We start from the raw sequence: 9,643 nt of genomic DNA, 5'->3' as shown, positions 1-9,643 counted from the left end.
TCACTGCCTTGACCAAATGCCTCTTTCAGCTACCGCGGCCTCGGGAATGGCCCCATCCCAGGTGGGGAGACTTTCTCCCTTCATAAGGAAAGGATCTTGTATATGTTTTAAAAATTTATTATAATTTTTTAGCTATTGCCTGTGTCCTGATTCATGCCCAGAGGAGGCAGGAAAGTATTACCCCATCATATCAGATAAAGGAGAGAGAAGTAGATCAGTTTACTTATTTTGGCACTTGTTGATGACAGGTATCTACTTGAAAACTCCTTCTATGCTCGGTCAGAAGATTGACTTCTTTGCCTCCAGCCTGGGTGGCCCCGTGTGGTGGGACCCAATGAGGAAGCCTTTCATCTGTGACTTGCTATGTTCTGAGCAGTAGGAAGTGGATTTGAACCCAGGTCTGCTTAACTGTAAAGTCACTTCTTTTTCCCTGATACTGGGTAAAAGGACCCAACTTTGGTCATGTGTGTCCTTCACCTGTCCCACTGTGCTGGCAGAACTCAGCAAGCACTTATTGCATGCGTAAGGCTGAAGCTGGCCCCGCTCCCCGGTCCCAGGTTTCTCACCTGTGGGTCCGCTGGCATTTCCCTCCTTGGTTTATGCTCTAGGCACCTGAGGAGGGGGTCGTGGGGCTTCTGAGCCTGAGCAAAACCCACTGAGGAAAGGCAAAGTCTGCCACCAGGACACACAGCACACTTAAATACATTAGGCAAAATCTCCCTCTCCTCAAGACACTCCATCTATGGGAAAATTGTTGTAATATATGGATTTATCATTATTATTATTATTATTATTAGCATGAGTCTCTTCATTGCCTTCTGTTGGAAGTTTATGGCAATACACATATTTATGATGTTTAGAATGGGTAGGATGCCCCGTTGGGTGTGGTACCCTTGTGCCACCTGCTTGTGTGGCCATTTAGGAAGATGAATCTGATGGAAAGAATGATTTTCTGGAACATTCTGAAGACTAGAAAGAGATTTATGGATTTAAAAGAAAATTTCTGTTTGAATTTGTCATTCCGGTCCTGCCCAGTGTGAATCTCTGAGTCTCTTGTGCTCACCACACCCACCCACACATGGCCCTGCCCTGGATCTTGGAGGGGGGCCTGTTTGAATGCAAGACATTGGGAGGAAGACCTAGCATCCCATGAATCCCTTTAGTCTGGTGCCTCAGTTTCCCTGCTGGGCTGACAGCTCTGCCACCTGATCCAGCTCTGGCCAGCCCTGCTGCCTTGGTGACTGGACTGTGTATGGGGTCCTTAGCTACTGGCTGGATTCCTGATGGAGATGGATGTGACCACTAGACCTAACTGATTGGGACCCTTTGTGTTATATTGGACCGTTAGCCAATCTCCTTTGGGGGTCAGCCTTACAATGCCGGGTCATTCAGTCACTCACTAACTCATCGATTCAGGAGTTGATTCTGAAGTCCCCGCACTATGCCAGCACTATCAGTGGTGAGAATAACAAGCTAACAAGCACAAGGGCTGGAGCAGGACCTTTGGTGCCTTGCTCCTCCCGTTCCTTGGCCAGCTCTCTGACTTCAGGCCCAGCCACAGTGGCTGGTGGCCACTTCTGTGACACCAGAGGGCCACTTCCCTCTTACAGTGTCCACTTCATGCCTGTACGTTTTCTGCCTCAGGATCTTCTCTGATGTCATGGGGGGCCCTCTCAGCCCCTGCGAGTCTGGCAGTGTGGGCACGTGTTAAGGTGTACCTGGGATGCGTTTTAGTCAGGTATGGTCAGACAGGTAGACATGGAGATGATTGTCACGTGAAGGAATGGGCAAGGCAGGGTAGGTAAACTGAGTAAGTAGGACTGGATAATTTGAATAATTAGGCGGGTTTTGGGCTCTGGGCTATAGGGTGGTCCCTAGTTGGCCAGTAACTGGCCCTGGGGTGATTTAGGGCAGGGGGGATATTGGCCTGGCGTGTGAGAGTTTGCTAAAGGAGATGGTTAGGGGTGTGGGCTCTGGATTGGTTGGTTTGTATATCAGAGGCATGCTCCCACGGGAATCATTTGCTTTCTCTAGGAATTAGCTGGTTCTGAGAAGGGCAGTCTATCCAGGATCAAGGTACCAAAGGCCAGAGCATCAAGAATACAGAAAAGAAGGAAATATAGTTGACACAGGGCCTTAATTCACCCTACCCTCCCAGGGCAACCATCAACCAATGAGGGTCTGGAGCTGGTGGATAAATGCTTCTGTCCTTCAGGGCAGTGGTCCCCAACCTTTTGACACCAGGGACCAGTGCTCCTATGAGAACCGAATGCCCGATGATCTGAGGTGGAGCTGAGGTGGTGATGCTGGCGATGGGGAGCGGCTGCAAATACAGATGCAGCTTCACTCAATTGCCTGCCACTTACCTCCTGCTGTGCAGCTCTGTTCCTAACAGGCCATAGACCATTACTGCTCTGTGGCCTGGGGGTTGGTGGCCCCTGCTTTAGGGGACCAATTGTGGGGCTTTCTCTCTGTAGAGCCCATGCTGCAGATACACATCCTTTAATGATCTTTTTCTTCTTCCCTGTGTCACTCTTCCTACTCCCTCACTCTTGCTCCCTGGGAACCTCTCCCAGATAAACTACCTGCACTCCAGTCCTGGCCTCAGGCTGTGCCTTCTGGGAACCCCACAGAAGCCACCTGACCCTTGCTGCTTTGAAATTTTGTAATAGACTCAGGAGAGACAGGTGTCAGGAAAGCTTCCTTGAAAAAGTGACAGTTTTCCTGCAGCTGAAGAAAAACTCATCATTTAATGGGTGAGGAGGCTGGGGGAAGAGCAGAGGTCAGTCCAAACAGAGGCAGCTACACGTGCAGGGGCCCTGAGGCTGGCAGGTAGAGCATAGCCTGTTCCAGGAAGACATCAAATGGGGGCCCCCAGGCCCCTATTGCTTCCACACTCTTCCTGTCCTTATAGAGCCACATAACCAAGGTGTCAGCATGCCTTGCACCATGGTCCAGCTATTTATAACTAAGGGGGGAGTATATCTGAGGGTCAACACCTTTGTTTCAATTCTGGGGTATTCTGGGGGAATTGGTGGGTGAGTTCCCATAAGGGAGAAGGGCAGAGAAACTCAGGTCATTTAAGAAGCCCGTTCATTTTGACATCTTTCTCCCGTATGGTGTTAACAGCAGGGAACCATCAGACTAATGGAATGTGTATAAATGGCACATCATTCTCCGTTTGTTCTCCTTCCTCCCAAGATTTCCCCAGATTCACCCTACTCTTGGTCCTGGGGCTGTGGGGCCCAGTTGACAGACACATTGGAGGCCTTGCCTGGTTTCCCACAGCGTTCACCCACAATCGGGAAACTGGATCCTGTGTTAGTCTTTCCACCTCAGAGGTGGTTCTAGTTAAGTCTGGGAGCTCAGTCTTGTAGCTGTAGTAACCCCTTCCTCCACTGCCGGCCCGTCCATTGTGCTGGGCTCAGCTCTGCAGCCTGCGGCCAACAGGAGACCTGGGAGGGTTCATAACAGCTCGACTGGAAACCTTGGAGATTTCCGATCTCAATTTGGAAGGTATGGCCCCCGGCTTGTGCTTGAAGTCGGGCAAAGAAATCAGATGGACAGTGAGGATTCTGTTCTTGCATCTCTGACAGGGGTTGGGGGCAGAGGCAGGGAGGACCACAGCTGAATGTGAAGCCGCAGCGAGCCACTGCGCCACAGGCATTTGATGGAGGCTGGAGAAATCATTTTGACCAGCAAAAGCTCCATGCTGTATTCTTCCCCAATGCCTCTTTATCCTCATAGACCCATCCCTGGGCCAGCAGAGATGGACAGAGAGGCCTGGGTGGGCAGGGTAGGAGTGGAACAGAGCTTGCCTCCTCCCCTCCCCTCCTCCAGCTGCCCAAACCTTGGCCCAGCCAGTTCACTGTGGGTGAGCCCACCCTTGGCTCCCAGTCCCATTGCCTGACTCCCTGATGCCAGGCTCTGTAAAGGAGCCAGAGAACTTTCAACAAGACATTCTGTACTCTCACACAAAATCAAGGCACCTGGTATCCAGCACTGCCCTTCTTAGAAGTGAACTTTTTGACCCCTCCCCCACCCTCCTTTTTCCTTTTATCTACTTTTCTCTTTTGGAGTCAAGACTGAGTTAAAACATCTCTTCCCCTGTAACTGTGTGATTTTGGGCGAATTCCTTAACCTCTCTGTGCCTCAGCTACCTTATTAGTATGTGGATAGCAATCAGCTGATGCGAGGGATCATTTCTGGAAAGCGCTCACAACAGCGCCTGAACTGAGGACGCGCGAGGCGTTAGCTGTTATTGGGATGCCTGGTAGGAGATGGGCTCTGTCCTTTTAGGACCCTAAACTCATCACAGAAAAAGGAGTTTTCAGACATGCCCTTCACTGCCTGACTTTAAACTAGGGTCCTGTGATGACAGGGGTCACACTAGGATTTGAGATTCCGCATTTAGATACCACTGTTTGGGAGAAGAGGTAAAACTGCAGGAAGAGAAGCACCCATTCTCTTTGGTGGGGGTGCAGAGATAGGAGCGGGCATCTACTGTCCCCTTTAAAATATATAGAGAAAGGGGATTTTGTTCGCTTGCAGCCTGATGCCAGATGGCAGCCATTTCACTGTTTTTTGGGAGCGGTGGGATAGCCCCAGCCAGCGCAGGCGGCGACCTTCAGTGTACAGTTCTGGGGCGGTCGCGATGTGGCCGCTGCGCGCTGGGATCCCCAAGGCCGCCAGGGGGCGCTGTGGCCACGCGGCCGCCTGCTTCCCCGCAGTACTGTCGCTGTTATCCGATTGAGCACAGCCTCCGCTCTGCACTAGCCGCACTCCCCGGCTCTGGCCGCCCACTAGGCTGTCACCTGCCCAAGGTGGGAGCCAGCTGAGAGCTACCGTCCTTCGGCCTCAGTGTGCATATCTGTGAAGTGGCACCACCTGCTGCCCTTGGCTCCCCTTGTGGCCACTCCTCCACCCCAGGCCTTCTGGTTTCTAGTTTGTTCCTAGGGTCACCAGGCCCTGAACTCCGTGCCCAGCATATCTCCGTCCCTTCATTGCCCCCATCAGAGCTAGCTATGTCTCCTTTCTCCCTCCCTCCCCTCTCCTTCATTCTCTCTTGCTGTGGGGTTAGCAGAAGACTCTGGATTTGATTCTGGGTCCTTTGTCTGCATAGGAGACCTCTTCTGCGCTCTGGCGCATGGGTCTGCTGCCCCCAGACCCTCCCCCTGGGCAACCCCCACAGGCACCTTTAATTTGGTGGGTCCAAACCCGAACTCATCACTGTTCTCTTCAAGGAATGAACCTTGGGGCTTCTGAGTGCCAACCTTATGGGGCTGCCCTGAAGCCCACCAACCACCTGCATCAGAGTCGGGGGGAGTGTTAGATGTGCAGGTCCCCGGCCTCACTCCAGACTGCTGGTTGAAGTTGATTCTCTGAGGTGGGCCTGGGTCATGCATTTTGAAAAACTGCCCCAGAGATGCTGAATTTTGAGAGCTGTTGCTCAAAGGTCTTTGCAGCCACTTAAAGAGCACAGACCTCAAAATGGGTGTGAAAGTATATGGTTCAGGTGTTAGGCCAGAGTATGTACCAGCTATTTGTAACCAGATTTAAATGAGAGCCCATCCGGTCGGAGACTGTGTGGAGCCTTGGGAGGTGGTGCGGGGTTCAAAGGAAGATGCGGGGCTCAGAAGGGGAGGAGGGTAGCTGCGAGGAGGAAGACAATGTGGCCTGAAACAGTGGGGACCGCTCATGACACTGACGCTGGCAGGGGGTATTGCAGTCCTTGGGTCCTCACGATTTTAGAGCTGAGAGGAACCTTCCATCCAAGGCTGCCATTGCTCTTGGTGGGGGAGCTTGTCCTGCCAAGATCAGCAGTGAGTGAGGGCAGGCAGCCTGGACCAGGGCCAGGTCCTCCAGGTCAGAGTTCTTCCTACTGTCCGCCTGCCTGGGGGAGGCAAGAGTGAACTATAGAAAGTTCTAGAGTATTCTCCAGGGTGAGAAGATCATTTCTCTAGCCAAAGGGTGGCAAATCATACCAGTCTGAAGGCCTCTCTCTGTAATCCGAGTCCTGGGCCTAGAGCAGAGGTAACCAGGAAAGACCCTGGAGCCATGGCTAGTCTCCTTCAGAGACTATGGATGCTGATGTAAACAGCACACCTCGTTACTGCTCACCTTTAGGGAGAGATGGAGGGGCTTCTAAGAAGTCAGGGGCATGTCCTCTGTCCCTGCCCAGGCCTTCCACCCGAGCCCCGTCGAGGTACCCGCTAACATCGTGTTTCTTCCATTAAGCTGACAAAGCAATGAAAATAATTTCTTTCTGAAGAGGAGGCTAACACATTCATACTTCTAAAAGCTTCTATAAAAATTATAAAGGGTATAAAAGTATGAAACTTTCTCCATCCCTGACCCCAGCCTCCTAGTTTGTCTTCTTGGAGGCAACAATTATGACCAGCTTCCTGCATAGCTTCCCAGATACTCTGTGCAGATGCACACATCTATGTCCATATGCCTCCTTCTAAACATATAGCACATTAGACAAGCTGTTCTACACCTAGCTTTTTACTTAAAATATTAAAAAAATAATATGTCTTAAAGACTGTTCCATATCACTAGATGAGGTCGATCTGTCTCCAGCCGAGTAGTTAAGAGCACATCTCTGGAGACACTGCCTATATTTGAATTGGGGTCCTTCACTTACCAGCTGGTGAACCAGGGCAAATTACTTAACCATTCTGTGCTCCAGTTTCCTTATTTGAAAAATAAGGATAATAATAACAATACTTATTTTGTGAAGTCATTATGAGGTGAACTCAAGGACAAAAACATTCTGCACAGGGCCTGGCATACAGCAAATGCTCAATAAATGTTAATTATTTGAATCATCCCCTCATTTACTTTTTTAAAAATCACAACTTAAACTTGAAATGCCCCACCTTATAGTGATATCATAGAAAAGAGAAAGGCTCCAGGGACCCTCTTATATCCTGGCTTTGCCACTTGCCCATTGTGTGCCCTTGAATGAATGGTTTTTCAACCTCTCTGGGCCTTTGCCTAACCCATCTGCAAAACAGGGATAACGATGTAACTCTTTGCAAGGTTGTCGGAGGGTAAGATGAGAAAGTGGCTACAAAGGCACCTGGAGCAGTACCTGGCATGTGATAAAGATGACTGTAATATTAGAAACAATGGCAGTTAATATCCTCTGAGCACTTACCCCGTGCTTGGCGTGGCACCTGTATGGCCTCACCTGGGCCTGCAGAAGCCCTATTTGGTTTTTCCTCCAACTCATCAAGCAACTTCCATGTGCCTTATACTGTTCTATGTGTTCTGCGCTTCTCTCTGACACACTACTGTATTATCCCCATTTTCTAGGGAAATAAACTGAGGCTCAGAGATGTTAAGTAACTTGCATAAGATCACACAGCTGATAAGAATCTGATTTCAGACGTGGGCGTTACTGAGCTACTCTGTGTACTGTGTAGGGCTCAGGAGGCCTGCTGCAGCACTCTCCCCCCACTCCTTCCCATCTTCCTCTTCTCTCCTTCTCTCCCATCCTCCTCCTCTTTCTTTCTCTTTTTTCTTTTCTCCTTTGTTCTAACTCGCTTTTCTTCTGTAGCCCTCTTTGCCCAGACTCTGGACTTATGGACTGATGTCTGGGTGCCCTCTGATGGGCATGGGCTGACCTACCTGAGGGCCTTCAGGAGACCAGAGCTGCAGGGGAGTGTGTATGTCTGCGTCAATCTGCATACAGTCAGCCTGTGTGAGAGCTGTATCTATGTGATTGTGCACTTCCTGCATCTATGTCTCCATATATGTGATGCCTGGGGGTTATGAATATGCTTTTAATAGTCATTTATATACTGTCCATTTCCAGAAGGGCTGGGAGTCCTTTATAGCCAAGAGGCAGAGATAGTAAGTTCTAAAACCATCTACGAAAGGCTTTGAAGGACAGGAAGCAGGAGGGGTGGAGGTGGGTGTATCCTTGTGTGTGGTGTGATGTATGTGGGTGGTGAGTCCTCAAGCCGACCTCCCTTAGCCAGGGCCCCGTCTATGTGCAAGAGAGGGACCTCGGCACCCAAGCTCCCTCTCTGCCCTCCTAGGTGTGGCTGACGAGCAGTGCCCTGCCCAAACATCTACTGTAAGATTTGTGCCCTGGAGTCCAAGGAAGATGGGCCCAGAGTTTCAGGACTTGGCCGACAAACTTGGCTTTCCCCTTTGGCTCTGCTGCTTCTTAGCCCCTTATTATTTCTGAGCTCACTGGATTTTTCTGGAACTGGACGCTCCCTCTCTGCCCTCCTAGGTGTGGCTGACGAGCAGTGCCCTGCCCAAACATCTACTGTAATATTTGTGCCCTGGAGTCCAAGGAAGATGGGCCCAGAGTTTCAGGACTTGGCTGACAAACTTGGCTTTCCCCTTTGGCTCTGTTGCTTCTTAGCCCCTTATTATTTCTGAGCTCACTGGATTTTTCTGGAACTGGGCAACAAATACCTACTGAATGGGACGTTTGCGGGGTTCCGGGGAGAGAAGGTGTGTGAGTGTACGTGGCTTTGTGCCTGGCTGCCTTGTGGGAGTCAAGAGGCCTCAGCGGCCTCCGCCTGGGCATACTCAGTCGTTGCCTTGTCACAACACGGACACACACGTGACATGGGTGCACACACGCTGCTGATGCACACGTGACATGGACGCACGCACCATGTGGGCGCACACACGCCGTGGCTGCACATACGCTGCTGACGCACACGCTGCGGACGCGCACACGCTGCGGACGCACACACGCAGCGGACGCACACACGACGTGGACACGCACGATGAGGGCGCACATGCTGAGGACGCACACATGACGTGGGTGCATGCGTAATATGGGCGCACAGACGCTGAGGACCGACACAACGTGGACGTGTACGATGTGGGCGCACACACGCTGCGGACACACACGCCAACGTGGACGCATGCACGATATGGGTGCACAGACATTGCGGACTCACACTCGGCGTGGATGTGCACATGCCATGGATGCCGACCGTTTTCTACAGACCAGGAAAGCAGTCCTCGAGTTGGGTGAAGGCTTTTCGTGGGGACGAGAATCAGTGAGTATGCTATGACAGGGTGTGGGATGGGGTGTGAGAGTTCAGGCTGGCTCAGCAGAGGCTGGGATTAACACCCCGATCTTTCTGGAGCGTTTTTTTGCTGTGGTTTGAGAGAAATGTCTCAGGGTGGTAGGCGGGTGGGGCCTGGGAGCCTCTGGCCCCTGGGCTGGGCCCTCACTTCTTGATACTCCAGCCTGGCTGCCAGGGCAGTTCCTGGCCTGTGCACATCTGGAAGCAGTTGTCTCCAGCTGCTGGGCGGGGCTCCGGCTGCGGTCAGGGCTGGCTGCCCACGCTTTGGAGACCTCCCAGGGCCCCTCAGACATACCCTCAGAGCAGGGAAGGAAGGCCAAGGGGGAAAGAAAAGAACAGAATATGGGCGGGGGTGGGGTGGGGCGAGAACCTTTTTTTTTTTTTTTCCTGAAGGACCTTTTGGCTTTTTCCTACAAATCAGAAACTCCGGCAGTGGGGACTGTTTTTACTCCAGTCACGCCCATGTCTAAATCAGGCAAACCTGAGAGACACATATGGTTTTGTTTCTAAACTAATCAAAGGGACTTCAGGCCTGTATAGGGTCCTAAAAATACATATTGAAAACTGTTCGTGTTCCA

This window comes from Pteropus alecto, unplaced genomic scaffold (assembly GCF_000325575.1).
Source record: "Pteropus alecto unplaced genomic scaffold, ASM32557v1 scaffold42, whole genome shotgun sequence".
Classification (NCBI taxonomy): Eukaryota; Metazoa; Chordata; class Mammalia; order Chiroptera; family Pteropodidae; genus Pteropus; species Pteropus alecto.
This window is presented reverse-complemented; position numbering follows the sequence as displayed.